The sequence below is a fragment of the Crocodylus siamensis genome, chromosome 3 (assembly GCF_052110815.1).
Source record: "Crocodylus siamensis isolate JL-2025a chromosome 3, ASM5211081v1, whole genome shotgun sequence".
Taxonomy (NCBI): Eukaryota; Metazoa; Chordata; order Crocodylia; family Crocodylidae; genus Crocodylus; species Crocodylus siamensis.
The window spans coordinates 71028308-71051057 of record NC_143397.1 but is presented as its reverse complement, the minus strand read 5'-3'; the positions used below and the strand labels follow the sequence as shown (position 1 = coordinate 71051057).

Here is a 22750-nt window from a genome sequence, read left to right as displayed (position 1 = left end):
TATCCTACTGCACTAAGATGTGTCCCCTTGCCAACTATGCAGTTCACTTGCCTACTGTGCTCCTTTCTCGGCCATCAGTTTACCTTTTGGATGCAGGCTGTGAATTGCTTAAACTACAGTTAGGTTTGTACCACATTTTTCCTTTGGAAAGCACCTACAGCATCTGGAGATAAACAACAGGTAAATTAGAAGTATTCTATATTAGTAATATTGTTGTCACTTAAGTGGATAAAATATTCTTTGGGAGCTCTGTTGTAATTGATGTGATGATATCACCTTGTTATAAAATGCTGCCAGATTTTGAAATGTAAAAATAAAACTGAAGCCTCAGAGCAGAGCAAGGGTAAAGGCTTGCATATTCATTGTGGGTCATTACAGTGTCAAATAACAAATCACTTCAAACAGATTTGGTATTCTTAGACTCTGACTTAATATGCTACCAAGAGTGAATGCCAAAGTTAATTAAGACTGTAGCTCTGGAAGCTGTGAAGTCTTCTCTTATTGTCTAAAAGCTTGAAAAATCACAGAGGCAAGGGTAAGGGAGGAGCACAGTGGTCAGGGAAGAAAGATTTCTCATGTATATATCAAAATGGGATGTGTATATTGTGGTTAGTGCTAGCCGAACAAAATCCTAGTCCTTTTCATTAGGGGTTCATGGGTTCATCAGTGGCAGGTCCTGTCAGACCAACCTGGTGGCCTTTTACGATCAGATCACCAGATCATTAGATGCAGGGGTAGCAGTGGATAACTTCCGGAAGGCTTTTGACACTGTCTCTCACCCTGTTCTCATTAAGAAACTGGGGGGCTGTGGTGTAGACACCCACACAGTCAAATGGGTCGCCAACTGGCTGGAGGGCCGCACCCAGAGGGTGGTAGTGGATGGGTCCTTCTCAACCTGGAAGGATGTGGGCAGTGGGGTTCCGCAGGGCTCGGTCCTCGGGCCCATACTGTTCAACATCTTCATCAGCGATTTGGACAAGGGGGTAAAAGCACCCTGTTCAAATTTGCTGATGACACTAGGATGTGGGGGGAAGTGGGAACAGTGGAAGGATGCAACAGGTTACAATCTGACCTAGACAGGTTACAAGGGTGGGCAGACGAGAAGAGGATGGGTTTCAACACAGACAAGTGCAAGGTGATGCACCTCGGGAGGAACAACCGGCACCATACCTACAGGTTGGGGAACTCCCCTCTTGTCAGCACGGAGGCAGAAAGGAATCTGGGAGTGATCATTGACTCCAAGATGAACATGGGCCGGCAGTGTGGAGAGGCAGTCAGGAAGGCCAACCGCACCTTGGCATGCATCCACAGATGCATCTCGAGCAGGTCCAAGGAGGTGATCCTTCCCCTCTATGCGGCATTGGTCAGGCCGCAGCTGGAGTACTGCATCCAGTTCTGGGCGCCACACTTCAAGGGGTGCAGGCTCCTACCCTGGAGGTGTTTAAGAGGAGGTTAGATGAACATCTAGCTGGGGTCATTTGACCCCAGTACTCTTTCCTGCCATGGCAGGGGGTCGGACTAGATGATCTACTCAGGTCCCTTCCAACCCTACAAACTATGAAACTATTACAAAGAGGAACTTTAATTCTTTCTAACATGTAAGTTATGCATAGTATATATAGTAATTATCTGCAATGGCCTAGGCAGTGATATACAACTTATACAGAACTAAGGCTAAAAATGTACCTGAGTCTTAAAAATAAAATAATGCACGAGCTTGGAAAACTCACCTACTGATAGGCCCATTTCTAGCATAATGACTCCTAAAGGTTGAGACCAGCATCTGTTGTTCATTGTTGCGCAGAGGGGAAATGCATGGTAGCTACAGACTACTTGTTGTGGGTTTTGTTAGTGGGTTTTTTGTTTTTTTTTGGGGGGGGTGGCGTTAAATCAATCCTAGGTAATGGGCAGCTCGTCCAGCCATTTCATTCACTTCTGGGTATGTAACAAACTAAAAATAGAATAATTGGTCTTGTGTTTGTGAATAGAACAATTGATGATAAAGTGATTCTGTATGAATGAAGTGTTGACGTCAGCTGTAAGTTAAAATGCTCTTGTGCTACTCTTTCTCTATTACTAAAAGCCTGATCCTTGGAGGGAGGAGTATCTGCATTGTCTTCACCGGGGATCATGAATGCTTTGCAGTTTTCAGATCTGGTGTTCTCAAGCAGGGCTTTCCACCCAAGGTTTTACTGGCTTCTGAACACACGGAAGAGTCTATGCCAACGAGCTTTTAAAATGTAGCTTTAGTAATAAGCTGTATGCGATTTATGAGAAAGTCATACCTCAGAATTTCTGTGGCATTCCTGCACTGGATAAAGATGAGAAGAAATGGTACTTCAGTCATGGCTGGAGTTTCACATATATAGACTTCATTGTCATAGCAGCTGCAATTTAGAATACAGATAGAGGCAGCAATAAATATTGCCCCATTAAGTGAGCAGTATTTGTTTGTTGCATGATTTAGGTGCTCTCAAAAAAGAACGTTACCCCTCCCCACTGAGGCTGTTCACCTCTATGACCTACATCTGAGTAGCTAGCCAGGTAATCAAAGACTGCAGCATCGAGACAGTGTGAGACAAGAAACCTCCATCTGAAAAGGCTTGGGGAAACTTGTCCTTTACAATATTCTCTGTTAAAGGGAGGCTGTCAGCTCAAAACCTAGTCACTTTTTAAAAACTAAGTTAAAAGTTGATTCCAATAACCAATCTATCCCAACCCTCCTGCCAGGTTTTTTTGTTTCACAGTTTCTAGGGTCAGAAGGGACCTGAGTAGATCATCTAGTCCAACCCCCTGCCATGGCAGGAAATAATACTGGGGTCAAACAACCCCAGCAAGATGTTCATCCAACCTCCTCTTAAAAACCCCCAGGGTAGGAGCCAGCACCACTTCTCTTGGAAGTTTTGTGCTTTTATAAAGATTTTTTCTTGTTAGAGAAAAATACTGTCCTTTGTCTTGTTGCTGTATAAAAAATCCCCACCCCAACATGAAAGAGAAATGACTAGGAAAGTGGAGCATGTACAGAGAACTGTCTAATACAAAAGTTAAATATTGCAGACCTCCCCCCACCTTCCTAATCTTTCGTTTTCAGAATTCACAAATGACTCAGACTTTCACGTGAAGAACCTGAGACTAAACATAAAAAACTTGATGCCAAAAAAAATTGTTTGAGAATGGTATAAGGAAGGGTTGGAACAGAAACTACAACATAACTTTTACAATCACGAGCACTAAGAATACACAATAAAAGCTTACATAGAAGAGCAGATTTACATTTGCAAGTTTCGGGGTCTGATCCTGGACCACTGGTTTTGTTACAGCGCTCTACAAAGTTGCTCACAAACTCTTATTTTGAGATGCATATAAAAATCACATACTGCTCCTTAAGTTGGTACTAACTAGCAAATAGGCTTTTGAACACTGTTATGGGTCTTCAGATTGGTCTTAGATACCAACTCTTTCCTTTTGTGACTTCCCCAGTTCTTTTGCATTCAGTGCTTTCCTCTCTCATAGTTCGCAGCCTGAACCCTTTGCTGACAGCACTTGTGTAAATGGTCTCAAGCCAATTCTCCCTGTAATAGATGCACTGTTTTTCCTCAGTTTGTTTTCTATGGGCAAAGGAGTGGGCAGGACAAGTGACATCTTTGTCTTTAAAATACAGTCTGTCAATTAACAGTGATAGTTTGCTGTTTGTTGGATAGCAGTCAGGGTTAAAATACGTCCCCCGGTAGAATACAGGAGCGTGCAAGTTTCGAGCATCGTCATGCTGGTATTTGTAGTACCATGTTTGTAGCACAGTGCAGGAGACATGCATACACAGTGCTCCCTGAGGTTCCTGCAGGTAGAATGGTACCTAATGATCTCTGTGGCAGAGCTGGTGCCATTGTGCAATCCAGCTTACTTTAAAATGTCAATTAGAGCAAACATTGTTGCTGTGGCAGCATATCCTCTAGGGAGAGCGAGTTTGGTCTAGCAGTTAAAACTGGACACTGGAAGGCAAGATTTCCCATTTCCACCTCTGCCACTGACTCTCAGCATGAAAGGGGGCAAGCCAGTCAGGTTTTTTCCTACCACAGTTTTCTCATCTTATCTGTAAAATGATTAACAGCTACCTCAGAGGCAATCTGAGTGCTGTTTCAAACCATTTTGGATCTTTTAGCAAAAGGACATGAGTAATTGCACATCTTTAATTATGCAAAGTCAGGGGGACAGTGTTCTTTGCTGCTAATTGCTGGGGACCAGAGGTCTTCTGGAGACGCCCCAAAAAGTCACACCAGATTTCTTCCAGATCACCTTCATGACAAGTTTGTTTGTGGATTTGAGGCCCTTTTCCGCAGTGATAGCCAGGCAATAGATTCTTATCTTAATTTTAGCCAAAGGGAAAAATGTTTTTTCTTTTCAGTAGCTTTGCTTCTTATTTACGGTGCTGATTCAATTGCACAATTCACCTCTCATAAAGGTTGCCTCAGCATTTTTACCTAAAATAACTGTATGATCAAGTTCCATTTTAGAAATGGGTCTGAAGCAGCCGTTGAGTGAACAGTGGCAAAAATATAGAAGTTCATTTCAAAACAAAGACAGGCTTTAATTTATTTTATTACTTGAAGGAAATGATTTCTTCCTTCACCCCAGTCAGTTATCCCCTCACCCTAATCATTTTTTCCATTTCCTGCCTGCCCGTTTTGGCCTTGCTGAAGCCATTTGTCTTTTCCACAAGTGCTGAAATGTTGCTGTTTGAGTAAAGCAACCACCTTCCCTTTTTTTGGTGTCTGCCTAATTTGGCTATATGTTCTCTTTCCCTCCTTTTTATCTCCTTCTCTCCTATTGTCCTGGGCACTCTCCACCACTAAGCCTTTCCCCATGGGCTTCTAGCATCCGATTCTACTAGCATTCTCACTGCCAGCTCCACCAATTTCACATCAGCCCAATTAGGAGTTGGGATTGGCTTTCTCTGAAGCCCTAGTACTCAATTTTTCAGGCTGACAAAGAAGGTCTGTAGATGAATGCCACATTCACTAGGGGTGCACCGATAGATTTTTTTGGGCTGATACCGATACTGATTTTTAAGGAGGCATATCAGCTGATACCGATCTGATTTCTGATACACAGGCCGGCAGCTTGAAAAGCAGTGTCAGGTTGGTAAGTCTGTTGTAGTGGGGGGGGAGGGAGAAGAGAAGGGGTGTGGGTGAGCAGATGGAGGCCCTGCGGTGAGGGAGGGAGTGGGGCTGGGGCTGGGGCAGGCACTGCCCAGCCAGGACTGGGTAAGGCATGGTACAGAGCCATGGCTCATCTGGGGGGGAGGGGGACAGCTCTCACTGTTGCGTTCACCCCAGGAGGGCATGGTGAGCGTGTGCCCCTGGATCTGTGTGCGGGGTGGGGTGGGCTGCCGCTGTGGGCTGGGGCCAGGGTAATGCTGTTGTCTTTCTGGCAGGGGAGCTGGTCCTGGCTGCGCTCAGGGTGGGCAATGGCAGTGCTGGGAGGAGGGTACGGGGTGGGGGGGCTGCAGCCTCCCCAAATTTCGCCATAGCCCTCCCAGCCCCCTCTCCCAGTGCTGCTGCCCACCCCACCAAAAGCACAACCCGGACCAGCCCCTGCCTCAAGTGCAGCCTGGCCCAGCCCCCTGCCGGGAAGAGCCCAGTGCAGCCCTGGGTCCAGCCCACAGCGACAGCCTGGCCCACCCTGCCCTGGGGAGATCCAGGGGAACGCACCCCCGTTGCCTTCCCAGAGTGTGTGGAGCAGCGAGAGCCGCCCCTCCCTCCCCCCCCCCAGATGAGCTGTGGCTCCGTCCCATGTCCCACCAGCTATGCAAGGCCTGCCCCAGCCTCTATCCTAGCCCCACTCCCTCCCTCACTGCAGGAGCCTCCATTTTTCTCCCCCCATGCTCTTTTCCCTACCCCACCCCTTTCCACCACAACAGAATTAGCAGCTGGATGCAGCTCTTCAAGCTGCTAGGCTGTGTTCCTCACCGCCAATGTGCTGCACTGTGGTTGCACGAATATACTGGGCATTTATTGGCAACATTATCATCCACATCAGGCAAAAAAAAGCAGATTTCCAATGCAGTCAGTTTTCTTTATATTGGTGTTGATCCAATTTCAGACTGATGTATCAGCGCACCTCTAGCAGTCATTTGTAATGTCAAATATATTTCCCTTAAAAAAACAGGTAGCAGCACTGCAGTCTTGTCTCAGGCTATCGTACCCAAAAGTTCTGGCACATCCTTAGATATTTGCATAGTGGTAAAAATGTACCTGCTTATATTTAAAAATGTTACAGAACTAATGCTTATAATCACTTGTTCTGTATGCTTTGGCTGAAGAATTTTCACAAAAGTCATAGAGAATCATAGAGAAATAGAGCTGAAAGGGACTTTCATGGGACAGCTAGTCCATCCCCCTGCCAGAGGCAGGGTCATCCCTATCCAAACCATCACATACAAATCTATTGTTTAACCTATTAGCAAAACTACGGTCAACTCTGACAAAGCTACAAAATGTAACATCCTAACCTGCCAAAGGGTAGAGCAATGAAACTACAGCAGCCAAGGTCCTGCTTGTGTAAAAGGTTGTTAATATACGCTCAAGAGATCCCAGATAGAAAGCCAAGCCCAGGTAGAGGGGCCATGCCCCCTGCTACAGAGGAAGGCAAAATTCCCCTTTGATACAGAGGTGGATGAATGACAGACAGACAAGGAAGGAGTGTTTATCTTTCTGCGTTTACTCCTCAAAATAGCAGCTACTGTAGGGATGGGTGTGATCAAAGAAGAAATTTAACACAATGGCTACCAAGCCCAGTGATTCTTAACTAGGGTGTTGGGGCCACAAGATCTGTTAAAGGTTGCCAGAAGGTAATGAGGAGATGCAGGCTCTTCCCTGCCTGGGCACTACCCCACCCACTACTGCCTGGCCCCTCTCCAAGGAGATTAGCACTACCATCAATAAGTTAGTTTTTGAAATGGGGTGCCACTTAAGTTATGGAGGGGTGCCTTGAGTATAATGTGTGCCTTAAGTCTGTTGAGGGATGCCTCAGGTATAAAAAGGTTGAGAACCATGAGCTAGACCTAAGATGGCTACTGAGATACTCCTTCATAAAATGTTTCAGAGTTGACGTTCCTTTTTTGTGGGGGGGACACACTGTTGTATGTGGTAGTACCTTGGCAAACAGAAATGATCTACCTGATGAGTTTATTTCCATTTTTGTTATTCATTAGACAAAACTGCTTTCCCCCTGCTTGTTGAAATCTTGTTGAAGTATTCCATGATGCTGAGGAATAGGAAAATGTAGACATGCCTGTCTGCAAATTTTCTTTCTTCCATTGTTAGGTTAGCTCTCATGTTCTGCAGAAGACATTCATAGTGAAATCAGTTAAACCTGTTTTTCTCATTTAGTCAATTAGAAGGAAAGCTTTCAGCCTGCCAACTTTTTGGTCTCCAAGGAGTCATTGATGGGTTTCAGTTTAACCCCAAACCTGCAAGCAGACTCCAGAGCCCTAGTTGGACTTGTGGACATCATTACTTAAGAGGGAAATGTTTGGAAAAGCATTGTTTTGTCTTCTCCAAACTGTCTTAGATATATGCAGATTCCTATCTGGGGAAGATTTCGTGTTCAGCACACATGCAAGATGAGTTCCAGATGGACACCTTTTAAATAAATCACAATAAACAAAAAATAGTTCCCAGTTCAAGCTAGGGCAAGTAAAAGCAATATTTGTCACTTTTTCAAATATCATTTTTTTCTGTTACATTTGGGTTTAAATTAATGCAGGAACTTGGAAAATGTATCCTCCTCCTCTTCTTCCTCCTTTTTTAGAGTAGCATACTTGATTCTTCACTTGTAACTTTATAGTCCTGTCATATCTTGTATCACATCACCACTGGTGTATACTGAACCATGACAAGGGGCAGAGCATGAACTATATAGACGGAAATTTAGGAGACAAACATATAAAAGTTAGTTGGCTGCTAGTGCGCTCCTAACCCAATCTGGCTAATAGGGACATTCAGCAAATACTACTGAAATATTTTAATTACTACCCCCAAAGCACTTAGCAAGCAAGAGACCCTTGAACTGAGTACAATAGTAGAATAATGCATATACATTCTTGATTTAGAACTGCACTTCAAAGACAAAAATATTCTCTGGCACCCACGTGATGGGTCGGATAAGGGATGGTTACAGTTGATTATGGATCTGTGTCAATGAAAGTCCTGGAGTACATCTATAAAGAGCTCAGGGTAGGATTATTAACCTTATACAAGACCCAGTGGTAAAAGTAATTGTGTGGTGGTATTGACTGTTCGGTACAATAATAAGATTTGAGCGCTTTTTTTTTTTGCCCTACTGCTTTGTAGCTGTTAATTAAGAGCACAGGGCACTTTCTCTTATATGGCTGGTAACTTGTTTTACTAAAACTGTCAGCGTCTGCACAGCAAGTAAAGTGTGCATCTTCTCTTTATTTTGCATGGCAATGAATAAAACACCATTGGCATGAGTTGTAAATCAGTTCTGAATGGTAGTTAGCACCCTGAAAAATCTTAGGGGAGTTACGTTAGCTTGGTGTATTAAGAATGCACCAGGTTAGACATTTTGTCACTTTGGGGAATATATTTATCAAGGAACGTAATCTAAGCACAATATGTAGGGGGCAAAGAAACACAGTAATGGAGGAAGCCGTCAGAGCTGTTAACTTTTGTTATTTCGGAAAGGCAAGCTTATATTATGTTACAGAGTATAGAAATCTTCTGCTGTTTAAAATTGGATGTGAGGATGCTGTGCCGTTGCCAACAACATTTGCATGCCAGTAATATTTTTCCCCTCTATGTGTTATGTTTTATGGTTTGGTTCACTTGATCAGTGCTGCTGGCTGCTCACCAAATCCTACACTCCAGCCAAATGAAACATCCAAGATGAATCTGTGCCAAATTTTGGCTAACGCAGTATTGGTTTGTTTGGTTTTTTTACAGTTACAATTTACAGAATTTAGCAGGAAGTCATTTACTGATATCCATTGCATCCCTTGGGTTGTATTTCATAGAAAAACAGAAACTTTAATCTTGGGCCTGAACCTTTGGCCCAGTTGAGATCCAGGTCGTCTTTTAGCCAAAAGAATTGCAACAGATAACGCGTCCTTATTTCATGGTGAAGCTCCTGTCAAAGTCACTCCTTTGTCAGAGAGATGGATCAAAAGCATTTTACATATTTTACTTTGTTAAATGAAAACACATTCTCTGCAGAAGTAGAAACTGACCACTTATATTAATGTGTCAGGGACATGCTGGTCTATTATTTATACCCTCAAATTTCAGAACTTATTACTTATAGATTAATTATTGCCATGGAGGACATTGCATACTCAGAGAGCTCTGATTAAAAAAAAAAAATAGTATGTACCAAAAATAACCAAATTGGAAGGGAAGGAAGGCCACAAGAATAAACAAGCAGGGCCCACTTCACTGTTACCCTTCACCTTGCACAGTCATTTAGATGTGCCAAGCAATTGTAGAACATTAAGCTGTCAGAATATTATTCTGTTACATATACTTTTTTGCTTATTTAAATGATCACTCAAGGAAGGAAGTGACTTTAAATCTGGCATAGCATATATGTTTCTGTGTGAAGAAAGTGACAAGGGAAGCATATTAATTACATACAACATTTTTAAACACTACAGATTATGGATTTTTTTTCCTTTAAACACTCTCCAGGTTTAGGCATGGCGTTAGCTCTAGTCGTCTTTATTTAGCATGAATATTTGAACTGGTCTTCTAGTTCCTTGCATCTCTTCTTGGGAGGTTTTTTTCCTACTTTTGCTTTTGTATAAATGTTTTGCTCTAAGTGAAGAATGAAATAGCTGAAAAACTATCACTGGAGGTATTTAGTCAGCCCTAGTAAGGGAAATTATAGTTATTTGTCCTTCTATAAAACAGTGACTTCATGAAGAGATGGCAACAATCTTAGACCAAGCTCACAGATAGGTTGAGATCAAAATATTCAGAAGCAGCATTATATTCTGTCTTCCTATTTTTCAAGTGTGGGAGAGAAAATCAGTGCCACCTTGGCAGTTGTTCCTGCACATCTTCTTTATAGATTCCTCCAGTTATAGGGTGCACTTGTGGCAGGAGTTAGAGGAGTTTTCCTAGTTCCCTTGGAGTAGGGATGGAGTATAATGAGCCTATCATAGTGCCCACCTTGACACACCTTGTCCCTGGGTTAGAGCTGTTGAGGACCCACCATTTTTGTTGATTCTGTCTTGGATTGTAGGTGCCTTCACTTCTGTGGCATCATGTCCAAGGTTTGTCAAAAGGGGCACCAAACAATGAAGATGCTCAAATAATTATGGCATAAGAGACTTGAAGTTAACACATGAAAAACCAGATTCTTGAATTCTGATTGAACACACGTTTTTGCAATGTATTAGCCAGGTAGCAGAACTCTGGCCCTTAAGTATATTGACTTCATAATCTTCTGTATAACTCTGTCTGTTTTATTACACAGTATCCATGACTAAAAAATGTAATAGAATTTACATAACAGGTTTGGGTACTAACAAAAAGGGGCAGTAGATTCCTTTGTGATGAATAGGAAAATAATGAAGCCGCCAAAAATAAAATGGTGGTAAGTGTGAAGTGCAACTTCCAAAATATTTCCTGCAGTCCGTACCACATTCTAAAGCTATACAAAGACTTGAACCAGATTTCCTTTTGTCTCAGTAGAAGAAAGTATATTTTTGGCTGTATATTTCTTCAACCTTATGCAAAAACAGTTCAGGCTGATGTATGAGATTTTTCAGTAAACTGGTCTGCAGGGAAGAAATAAAATTGTGCAGCAGGGATAGTGATGGGATTATGCTTGATTTCCCATAAAGTGCTGGTCCTTATTTAGTTTTTTTAAGTAGTAAAGGAAATTCAAATCTATAACTAACTTGACTGGAAACACCAGCAGAATCTCAGTATGTGCTGACAAAAGAGAATGAAAGAGTCTTGACCTGCTGATACGGTAATATGTGAGATCTCTAAAAATGGGGAGGGAGGGTAAATCTATTGTGCCTTTTTTTCTCTCTTTCATGTTTCAGAAAAGGCTTTTTTGGGGGTGGGGGCAAAAGTCTGCGTGCTGTACAGGGGGTTAGGGAGGTAAGGGTTATATCTGTTTTCATCTTTCTTGTTCATGCTGTGGGAGTGATGACCTAGCATTATAAGTCTTTTTAGCCCTGACTTGAAAGGGCAGGAATTTTTTTAGGAAAAAAACTTCTCTTACGCATCTTTTTTCCCCCCATAAAGCAGGCATTTAATCTAAAAAGTTTTTAACAACATTAATGTTTTAAACATTCTGATAAAACTATCTTCCCTTCTCATTGGCTTGGGTTTCCATCTTGTACTGCATTATACTTCCCCTAGTTTTCTACCTCTCAAAAGACTCCTACTGAAAAAAAAAACCCAGAGCAGTCAAAAGTCTAATATTTCTAATGGGAATTACAGAGAAAATTCTTTTTAGAATAAAATAATACTGGTATATTTTTGGATCTTTTATTCACTTGTATTACTTTTTCTTGTAGAAACTCTCCCTTTTCACTTGTAGTTCTCCTCTAAAGGACCCAAACTTATGAGCACTTATTTATTCAAGAAAATAGACCTGGCAGACCAGTCCCTAAGTAACTGGTAACTATTGACTTGGGTTACTGTTTCATTGATAATACTTCAAAGATGCACTTGTGTCTGGAGAGTGCAGAGGCTTCTCTTGTACATGCCTCATCTTTTGTAAAATCCTAAACTTTAGTCTGGGGTTTTTTTAGTTGTTTTTAACCCTCATGGTTACAAAGTTGACTCTGAGAGTAAGCCAGGATAGATCTACATTTACTAGCTTTTTGAACCACTCGCCTGGCTCCTGGCATTTCTAAGCTGCCTTAGGTTGAGTACAGTCAGTCAAAAAGCCCAAAGCTGAATTGATTTGATTTTTTCAGGTTAATTTAAGCTGCATAGATTGAACTAGTAAGCAAGTGAGCAGACATTCAGTTTTGATTCCAGAAATGCAGCCAAAATGCCTGCAGTGGCCGAGGCCAGAAGCCAGAAAGCGCTAGAGCACACTTCCCTGCTCAGCTGGAGCAGACAGCTTGGGCCAAGGCTAGCCTGCCCACCCTGTAAGGGGGGAGGAGGCTGCAGGGAAGGTACAAAGTAACTTAGGATTCTGGAGGACTGTGAGTTGACTTGAATCTGGAGGCGTTCTGGGACAGAAGTTTAATAAACTGATTTAACCAAAATCAGTTAAGTCTGATACTACATCCATCCAGGTTTATCTTAAACCAGTTTGGGCTATTTTAAAAGTGATTTACGTACACTGAACTTCTTTTGTGTTATAGATTTGAACCGGTTTCCAATCACTTGTACCAATTCATATGTAATTTCTGTCTGTAGCCTTAGAGTGAAAGTTGATTAGTCCTGTAAATTTGCACGGTCACTGCAGAATTATGAGGACAGCAGGGAAACAGACAAGAAGCAGGTCATTCTAGTTCCTGCCTCTTCTGCTGAACATAATTTAGCCTAACTGCTACAGCAGCATGAAGTTGCTACTACACTGCAGGACTGTGAACATTCATTGAGGGGAATGAAGCAGAGCCTAGGGAAAGTTTAGAGTAGTGGAGATCTATCCTCCCACTTTTGCAACTGCCAGAAGGTTCTGAGATGAAACAAATATAGAGACAGATAGAGAGTCTTGAAGCAGCCAGAGCAAGCTGTGGGAGGCTTCATTTTGATTAGAAACCTCATTGCTGTGGGCTGGTAGGTTGAAGGGATTCCCCAGACTGAATCTGAAGGTATAAACTGGCTTAGGAACCAGCACCTTCCTTTTGTCCAGTACCTCAAAAGCAGGAGGAAGGATTGCCATCTAACCTCAGAAATATAGTTTCAGTCAGTTTGGAAATGTCTTTTGTATGAGCCTTGATTTAGTCCTCTGGCTATTAAATGTCAAAATTCCTAAAACATCTGCGTGCAGTGTTTATAGGAGCTATGTATATGTTGGAGGGGAGGGGTTGGTTGAGGATTTTTGGAGAGGAAAAGGAGGATTGAATGGAATACCTTAGTTTAGAAAATTATAGTGCTGTATTGAGTGAGGCAATAGTGATTGGAGGGAGATGGGGAGAGAAAAGACAGAAGATTAGGAGACGGAGAACAAAATGTAGGTGCTAGTATAAGTAGAGGGTCTGGTAAAATAATAAAATGCACTGAAGACAAGTCAGGAAAATATACACTATAAAAGAAGTGGAATGAAGCCAGAATGGTGGGGAGGGTGGGGAGACAAGGATTGAACATAAAATTGGTTTACTCTTCCGACTAGATACAACACATTACATATAGGCAGTGATTTGTGGGAAGGGAACTTGTTATAGACATGGCTGCTTCCTCTTCCTGCTGCTTCTGAGGTCTCTGGGATTTGCAGTCCAGAATCTCGGCAGCAGGACTTTGTGGGGTTGCTCATCATTTCCTCTTCCTGCTTCTAGTTGCCTCTGGGATTTGTAGTCCACAGTCACAGCCAGCAGTAAGTTTTTAGCAGGGCAGGGCAGCTCTATACTCAGGGGACAGTAAGTTTAATCCCCCCGCTCCCCTCCCAGCCCAAGACCCCAGCAGGGGTTTGCCTGTGGGGACAGTCCATCTCCTCCCCACACCTCCCTAAAAACCCTTCACTGCTGGAGCAGACAGCACAGCCCAGCCCAGGGATGGAAAGCATGCTGGATGCTGGGGGCCTCTGATTCAACGTGAACCAGAAAGGGGTCTAGGACAGAAGTTTCATAAACCAGTTTGACCCAAATCAGTTAAATCTGATACTGCATTCAATAAGGTTTATCTTAAACCAGTTTTAGCCATTTTGAAGTTTGTTTATGTGCACTGAACTTCTGTTCTGTTACAGGTTTAAACCAGTTTCTGATGACTGAAAGTGGTCTATGCATAACTTCTGTCCCTAGCCTCAATAGCAGTGTTAGCATATGGCACTAAAATGGACTTTAAAGCAGTGGGAAATCCCGAGTCGTGCAAACACAAATGCAGTTGTGTTGGCGCAAACAGGAAATTTCATTAAGTATACACACGCCCAATGAGCAAAATGGCACAGGCATTCACTAAAAGTAAATGAATGATATGAGCCTGTTGTTTTATTTTATGACTTTTATATATAGCAACTTTTCATCCAGAAGAATCTGAGATGTCTTTAGAAACCATTGTGTTGGAACAGGCTGTTGCTGAAATTCAGCCACCTCTGAGTAAAATCATTGTTGTGTGCTGTTAAACAGTTCATATATTGTTCAGCAGGATAGAACAGGAAATGAGTAAGAATATCGTATCAAGTTTAGTCTCTAGAGGAAATTACGGTAGAGGAGAGTAATCATGTAAATTGAGGGTTAGTTGTAACAGCAAGGTTAATACCCCTGTTCTTCTGAAAGTGCCATGCTCTTTGACCATCAGGAGTGAAGACCTGAAACAGAACTTTGCCCCTTATACTTTACAAAAGTAACCCTGCTTCCTGCTCTACTGAGCGGTGAGGGTTTCGCATCCAGCCACTAATTCATCCTACCTTGCAAGTTCAGATAGGTTTAAACAAGGGATGCTTTGGGTTTATGTTAATGCAGTTAAAACAAGTGTTTTAAGATTATGACCTGCAATTTCTTATGTGTATTTCTTGAAAAAGGTGATATGGAAGATTTTGAAATTGCATGGGATACCCTGAGTTAGATTTTCAACCAAGAATTCCAACAAGGAATTTTCTTGCCATGGGACTCACCTGAACATTGGTATAAGAGGCAGCTCCTTATATAGCAACTCTAGGATTGAAGATGTGATGTAGGAGGAAAAAACTAGGGAGGGAACATAGGTGATTACTTCTTACCTGTGCTTATCCTTCATGAATATGGTCCATTTGAGTGGGGGAAAAAACACCAGAGCAGTCCTCTCCTTCAGACATGCACAAATGTGCTTAGGGGTTAGGGAGCCAGTTTTCTGAGATGTATCCCCATGCCAGCCAGAGCTCGACCATAGAAATGAATTTAACTCCATATGAACAAGTAAAATAAGTTTATTGTCTTACATTTAAAAAGAAAAAACAAGTTTGTATAGTTCAAGAAAAAAGATTTCTAAAGCAACGTACTTCATTAGCACAACACAACTCAGTAGTTTTCAAGACCGTCACAATGGACAAGACAAAATACCAGCTCAGCACATATTCATTCTATTGCGGGAACATACACTTCAGAGCTTGGCATCTGGGTCATGCAGCTGTAGGTACCTTATATAAGTTACTACCATCTATGCTGGCTCAGCTTCTAGATTATAGGGAAGATAGAGACGGGAAAGCAAAGTCTGCAGTCCCAATGCACAAACTCACTTTCTACTGTAATTTGCTTGTTTATGAAACTCAGGTAGATAAACACATTCAGCTGCCATGTTCCATGCAGTCTTTTTCTATTTAGGGTGTCATGGCTTGCAGTGCCTCCATTAGAAGGTTTTAGAGCTTTTTCCCTTCAGAAAGAGGCAGTGAAAAGATAGTGCCCAATTATAAATGCATATTTATTTTTCAGGGTGAGTTTATAATCTCCAATTTACCTTTGTGATCTACAGCATCTAGCAAGGTAGGACCCAACTGCGACTGCAGCTGCTTTAGTTAAAATACTAGGTACCACTAAGCTGTTCCAGAATATGTCATGAAGATTATCTTTTTTGTCCCATGGGCATATTTGGAGAGGAAGTGTATACAGAGATTGAGGCTTTGAAATAAAAGTGTCAAATTTACATATATCTGTTGCTCAGACTGGACGATTTGATTTTATTATGAGTTGGAGTAACTGGACAACTATTTGTGCAACAAATTCAGTAAGGTTTGATAATTTAAATGATTTATAAAACACTTTGGCCATGTGGAAAGGGTGCTTTTTGTTCCTGTTAGAAATGAAAATGAATGAATGTTATGTCTTCTGTTGTATGAAATGCACTTATTCCCTGGGCCAGGGAGTGCTGCAATTGTCTCTCTCCTTTTTAAGGCACTCTTGCCAGTAGTGCCACAAAGCAGTGTTCTTAATGGATGTCACACGTCTAACCCTTTCAGCTGAAAGAAAAATTGCAGTGTTAATGGATAGTATGAGATGGGGCTTTGCATGCAGAAGCGGGGACCTTCAGAATAGAATGGTGGGCAGCTGTAAACACTTAGATGACTGTGACCCCACAAGCAGGGTGAAAGCTACAAAGATGGAAAGCCATTCAAAACTGTCTTTAATAAAATAAAACAACAGTATAACAGACTTTTTAATCTTTCCTTTCCTTTCCTTACAGTAAATGCTGGTTTAATTTGCTGCTCGAAGGGGAATGCAAATAATGGCGAATTATCCAGTAGTGAACAATTAGCAGCAACTGATCCTGAGGGCAAGGATGCAAATTGAAACAATGGTAAATTAAACCATAAGGTAGAATAGTCCTGCAAGCAAATTAGCCAGAGTGTACTGTATGCTTGCAGCACAGAGACCTTCTAGGTTCTGGATGGACGCATCTAACTTGTATTAACGTTAAAGGCAATTATGCTCCCAATCAGATTACTGTGCTCCGTTGTTGCATCATTCAGATCCTTTTTGAAGCCCATATAACAAAGTGCATTGAGGTATTAGACAAGACATCTGTGAGCTAAAAATGGTAGAGTAGCTTGTGTAGCAATTAGACTTTATGTTTGAAACGCTTGTGTTTGTTGGAAAAGCGAAGTAGCCTACTATTGGTTGCTTTCTAATTTGTTCCATTTGAGGAGCTTCAGGGGAACACGTTTACATGCAGTAATCTTTATGTGCATTATGTGTTCAAGCAGTCATTGCAAGTGTCTTAGGTAACTGTTTTCCAAACATCAAGGTGCTTTTTATTTATGATAAGCCAGCATGAAAAATATTTAAAGAGGCTAGGGAAAGACGTATTTGGGGGCTGTTGAGTCTTTTTTAGTTCACTTAACAGGGTACACAAGAGTGCCTGTTGTATAATCTCCATTCAGTCCAGTTAATATTTAAAGGAAAGGAAAAAGAGTGAATCAAAACTGAAGTCTAAAATCTGGTCTTGTCTTGATTTGCCTTAAATTACAGTGATTTTCAGATATTAAATATGTGACTGATTTGGGCAGAGCAGCAGATTTTAAATGAATACATTTGTTCTTTTTTAAAGACTTTCTTATGCTTAGAAATAGAAAAGCATGAAATTAAGTAGAAAACATGTAATACACATATACAAAGCTAATCTGTGAAGAGAACCTATTAAGGAGGAGCAGAAATTACTTTTATAAGAAGCCTATTAAGGGTTGAAATCTCAATACAAAATGTTCGTGTCAAAATTAAAGATGCGCTGTGAAAGTATATGTAATGTCTTTGTAAAACAGAATTGCAACTTGCAGTACTTGTGGTATTGAGAATTTCAAGAGGGAAGAGCAGGGAGATAAATATTAATGGTATATGGCATGTGTATAAATGCCACACAGTTATTGCCTACAACTCTAGCAGATTTAAATTTCTGTTGCCATGAACCGGCTCTCCTTATCTGCACAGCTGTAGAAGAAACCATGTTAAACATATCTTCAAACTTGGGGGCGGGGTGGAAACAGGCTAGATAGGGTGGCCATCATAGAGGACACTCTGGTTTTCTGCTACTCTGTCCCCTGTTCTGTATAGATACAAAACCCGACGCCTTTATGTCCTCTGTTTTTCTCTCCAAGAGAAGAATAGAGGACATAAAAGTATTGGGTTTTGTATCAGTAGAGGACAGAGGACAACCAGACTGTCCTCTGTGATGCCTGCCGTCAGGCTAGATTTTTAGTTCACAACCTCTCCATATAATATTTTATTTTTCTGCAAATTCAGTTTAATTTAGGCATGAAATATTTTGTTGCAGAGCTGTCAGTGAAAAATTTAAATCCAGCTTTTCAAGGTTCATTTTCCAATTTTTAATTTTCTGTCACTCCATATTTTTGGCTACCTGAATCCATGCCATGGGCCCAGCATTGTCAAGAGAATCCGCTTTGACTTGGTTATCAGAGCTGAGAAAGAAGAGTGAGGGAAATTCTTCCAGTAAAATGTCAAGCAGTCATACTAAATTAGGTCCTCTTTTTTCTGTCCCAACATAATGCCAGATTAGGGGGTTAATATAGGATGTTATCATGTTTTAACAAAGGACAAAGTCCACAGTGGCTGTTCTACATCTGCTTGATTTTTGTTCATTTGGCACCTGTGTGTGCTGTTACGTGAGTATGGTAAAAATATCTATAGCCCTATAACTATGGAAAAGTGAAATTACACAAAATGAACTGAAGACATTTGGGGAAAAGTCCTTTTTTTCCACATAGCTCTACATAAATATAACTTCATACAAGTGTGCACATAGAGTATTTCTGGTTTTGTTTGGATTTTTCAGACTATCTGTTGAGTATTTTTCATTTTGGCTTTTTACAAAGTTAAACAAAACTGCTCCGAGCTTTGCCCAAACACTTGAACTCACTGGTTAAAAAGTAGTGCCCAAAATGCAGTCCTTTCCTCAGTGTGATTTTCAGAAACCTTAATTGCAATTGGAAAGCAATTTCTGTAATTTTATGGAAAGTGCAAGGCAGAATAACTGTTTATATTTATTGCTGTGATTTTAAATAAGCCTTTTGTAGTAATCTGAGAAGGAAGGCAAAATTGTAAGTAAGCAAATAAGGTTCTAGATATTTGGTTTTTATTTCTAAATTATGTAAATTGAGTGCTGCATTACTACTGCTGAGGTGATCCTTCATCAGTCTCGGTCCCATCAAAACCAAAGCTCTGGACATGCTGATAAAATTGAATGTATTCATAAAATAAGATGCTAACTAGACATTAAAAATCTGTGCATCTGTCGTGCGAATATACTGTGTTGACCGAGTTCAACCTATGAAACTAATGTTTTGTCAGGATTTCCAGACAGAAAAGCAAGTACCATGCTGTATCTCAGCCTTCCGAGAAATTTTAATTGTGCATTATTTGTGTGTTTGTACACACAACTCTAAGTTCCTAAAGATAATTACAAAAGTAAAAAGCCAGTTGAGGAGCTGGCTTTTAGGGTTTGTCCTTAAATATTTTGTCAGTTTAAAACAGGATTTTTGTGTTAACTCTTTTTTACATCTGCTACTTATGGATAGGTCAGGTCACAGTCAAACATTCACGGCGGGGGGGGGCAGCTTAAAATCTTGTGACTGAATTACTGACATTAGAGTCTGCTTCTTTCACATGTTTGTCAGGAGCTCTTTACCAAAATATTTTTCTGCAGATCGACCACGATGTTTCATTTCTCCATACTGAAGTAATGCGTGCTGAAATCAAGAACCAAGAATGTAGGTTTAGTCCTCCCAGACTACGTTTTGTCCTCACTAGGATTTGATTTTAAAGCCAGAAGGGATCACTCTGATCACCTGCTCTGAAATTCTACATAAAACAGGCTGTAAAATTTCACCCACAGATTTGTGCAATGGAAGGAACTGTTTTTCCCTGCCACATGAGTAAATACTCTTGGGCCCAGTGACTTGTGGTTGAACCAGAGCAGGTCTCCGAGAGATTCAATCTTGATTTGAACGTTCCAAGTGATGGAGAATGTAGGGAGGCTGCCTTTATCTCCTAATACACAGCATAAGTTGAACTGCCCCTGCTCCGTATGGGGTGCCTCAGTGCACCCCTGCCTTAAGGGCTAATGTGTGCCTCCAGACCTCCCCTTTAGCACGCCCCAAGCCTCGCAGCTGTACCGGACGTTCTCTTGTCATATATTCGCCCCTCCTGGGCTTCTGTTCCCCTCTCCCGGGCCTACTCGCCCCACCTGGGCTTCTGTACAGCTCTGTCGAGCTCTGTTCTGCTCGGCCCTCACTGGAGTCTGTGTCGCGCTGCTCACGCTTCCCTGCCCTCTCTAGGGCTCCCGCCCCCTCTGGGGCCTGTGCCACGCTGCTCGCGCTTTCCTCACCCTCTCTGGGGCCTATGCCGTGCTCCTCACGCTACCCTTGCCCTCTCTGGGGCCTGTGCCGCGCTTCCCGTGGTCGGGGCTCAGGTGGCCGTAGCCGTGCCTGGACCCCTGACCCTCCTTTGGGATCTCACGCCCTACTCGGCCTTTACTCCCAGTACTGCCCTGCTGGGCTGGGGTCAGGATCCCCCACTAGCTCCAGGGCTCTTCGCTGCCCCCTTTTTTGCTCCGGGGCTGGGCCAACACGCCCCCAAACAAAGCTGAGCCCTCACCCTCGCCCTCTCTGGGGCCTGTGCCATGCCTCTCGTGCTCGTTGCCCCCTCTGGGGTCTCGCTCATACGTTTCCCGTGCTTGGGGCTCAAGTGGCCGCAGCCGTGCCTGGCCCCTTGACCCTTTCCTGGGTCGCTTGCCCCACTGGGCAAAATACCGCCCTCACAGGCTGGGGTCCAAAACCCCGCACACCACGCCTCTCCAGCGCAAACAGCTGTGCCCTACTGGCACCGCTCGCTGTGCCACTACTGGGCACCCAGGACCCCCAGATTATTGGGGAGCTCCCATGAGGCCTCCTCACACCTTACAGCCTCACCCAGTCCTCCAGTATTAAACAGTAACCAAACCCAAAGCCAAACGGCTGTAACATAAACACAGTAAGCCTCCAGGCTTGTAACTCAACTCAACAGACTATATGCCAGCCAGCTATAACCCATCATTAGCCCCCGAGCTTATAATACCACCTCCGCTCTCTGCTGGCTCTCTCTCCTACGTCTGTCAGGGTTCTCTTTACCCCTGCATCATTGCAGCCAGTCCAAGTAGTCCAACTGCAACCATCAACCCAAGCTGCCCCTGCCCCTGCCTGGGCTGTTTATAAAGGCCGGGCCCTGCCCTCTTCTAGCCCGCTGACCAACATTAGTTGCCCTGGCAACCCTTACCTGTGCTGCCCTATTAATTGGCAGCTGTCCTTATTACTGTTGCTAGTAGCAAGCACCCTAGTGCTCTGCTACAGAGAATCTACCGCATGCCTCTAGGCTTGAGACTACTTATCTTCACTCTCATAAATGTGCTGCTTGTTTCCAATTAAAATTTTTCTCATCTTCAGCTTCTGGCCATTGGATCTTGTTACGTTGTGGATTTGTTGTGTTAGATATAACCTTCCTGTGTAGGTACTTCTAATCACCTCCTGGTCTACTCTCTAGGACCTCTAATTGGAGATATCTTTCCTCCCCAAGCCAAACCAATAGTCGGGTGGAAGTGTTACAATGGGGAATCTTTGAGCCGTTAGTTGTAGCAGTAAGAGCCCCATTTGAGCAAAGCAGGATAAGTATGTTAAGTCAATTCTGCGGCTCGTCTCTTCAGTTTCTTTCATGGCACATGTCTTTTTCAACTCTTAGATTCTCAGGAAGATACGTAACTTCTAATTCTGCCTCACATAGGCAGCTTAAGCTGAGAAGGTAAAAAGATGTGCATGTGCAAAGCAACAATGTTAAAACAAATTGTTCGAAAAGGCAGGAGAGCTGTGCGTGCTCAACAACTCTGAAAATTGCGCCACTTAATTAACGTATGGATGGTACATTTACCTATACATGTCTAACTTTAGGTATCTATCTTTGACAATGTGGTCTGGATACTTTATGGAGAACTATTTTATAGCTATACTTTTGCTTATTAAATTTAAGCTTTGTCAGCCTTCTTAGAAACCTCATAACGAATTACTGACAGTATTTTGAGAATCAATTTTTTTTGTTCCATGCGGATGTGTGTCTGAAGCAACGATAAGTTCCTTTTTATTATCAAATGTAGAAATATTGATGTAGCAAACACTGGCTTCCTGTGTGCTGGGCTGTGTGCAGGCAACTAACGTTGTCATTGCCACTGCAGCTAATGGGGGAAGAAAGGAGGAAGTGGTATTTCCATGTTAATGCAACACAAATTGGTGCCCAGCAGAATTCTCCATTGTAATCGCAGTCCTATGGGGAGACCAGAGTTTAAGCTGACCACAGAGATCTGGCAGTTGGGACTTGTACTGTAAGTCTTTTATACTCCGAGGGAACATTGTATGTCAGCCTTGAAGAATGTCCCTTCTACTGAGGGCTCCAGAAACCCTAAAGATGTTGCTGTATTGCCAGCTATACAACAGCTACCATGGAGGTGTGGTTCTATAAAGCTAGAAAATGATATAGCCCTTCTCATCTAGGAGGGCCCCTTTCTCTGTGGTGCTCAGTGCCTCAGACAGAGCTGAGCATCCTTGATTCCCTCTGGGCCTCAATTTGTCACTTAGCTTCCCTTCAAGGGCACTTACGCTTCAAGAAGATGGAGCCCCATAGTTACACTCCCTGCCCTCAGGTGGCAACCTGGTTACTTCACTGATGGAAACTTTGCTTTGTGTCTTAGCCATTGCTCTAAAACGCTTACCCCTGTGGCATTTAAATGGTATTCAAAATGATTGGTGAGCCAGGACAGCAAAAGTAGAGAGCTGGCTTTTTTTCTGCCTCTTGCATAATCAGCCAGATTGTTACCTGAATTCTTATTTGTATTCCAGTAATGCGAAAAGTTTCCAAATCCATTCTGCTAGGCACCATATCGGTATAAATATGAAGCAAAAAAAAAGTCCCTTCCCTGAAGAGCATACTAAGTACAAGACTAGAAATGACTTCTTGCAACACACAGGCAGGGGAGGGGCCAGAGATAACCATGAAATGATTCAAATCAGCATGAAAAGAGACAGAACACCAGGAAAGAAATCGTAGACCCACTAAATTCAATAGTGGGTGCAGATCTGCCATTTGATTTAATAGAGT

At 42.4% G+C, this 22750-nt stretch overlaps 1 protein-coding gene across 5 annotated transcripts in view; it reads left to right on the top strand.

The window, feature by feature from the left end:
- Window positions 1-22750, top strand: part of MARCHF3 (membrane associated ring-CH-type finger 3) — a 119061-nt gene that overhangs the window by 27584 nt on the left and 68727 nt on the right. The window contains exon 2 of one of the 5 annotated variants that reach the window (XM_090038481.1): window positions 16305-16418. The exons of the other annotated variants lie outside the window; for them this stretch is intronic. The gene's annotated coding sequence lies outside the window, so the exon portion shown is untranslated. The remainder of the gene's footprint in view (window positions 1-16304; window positions 16419-22750) is intronic. 5 annotated transcript variants of the gene reach the window in all.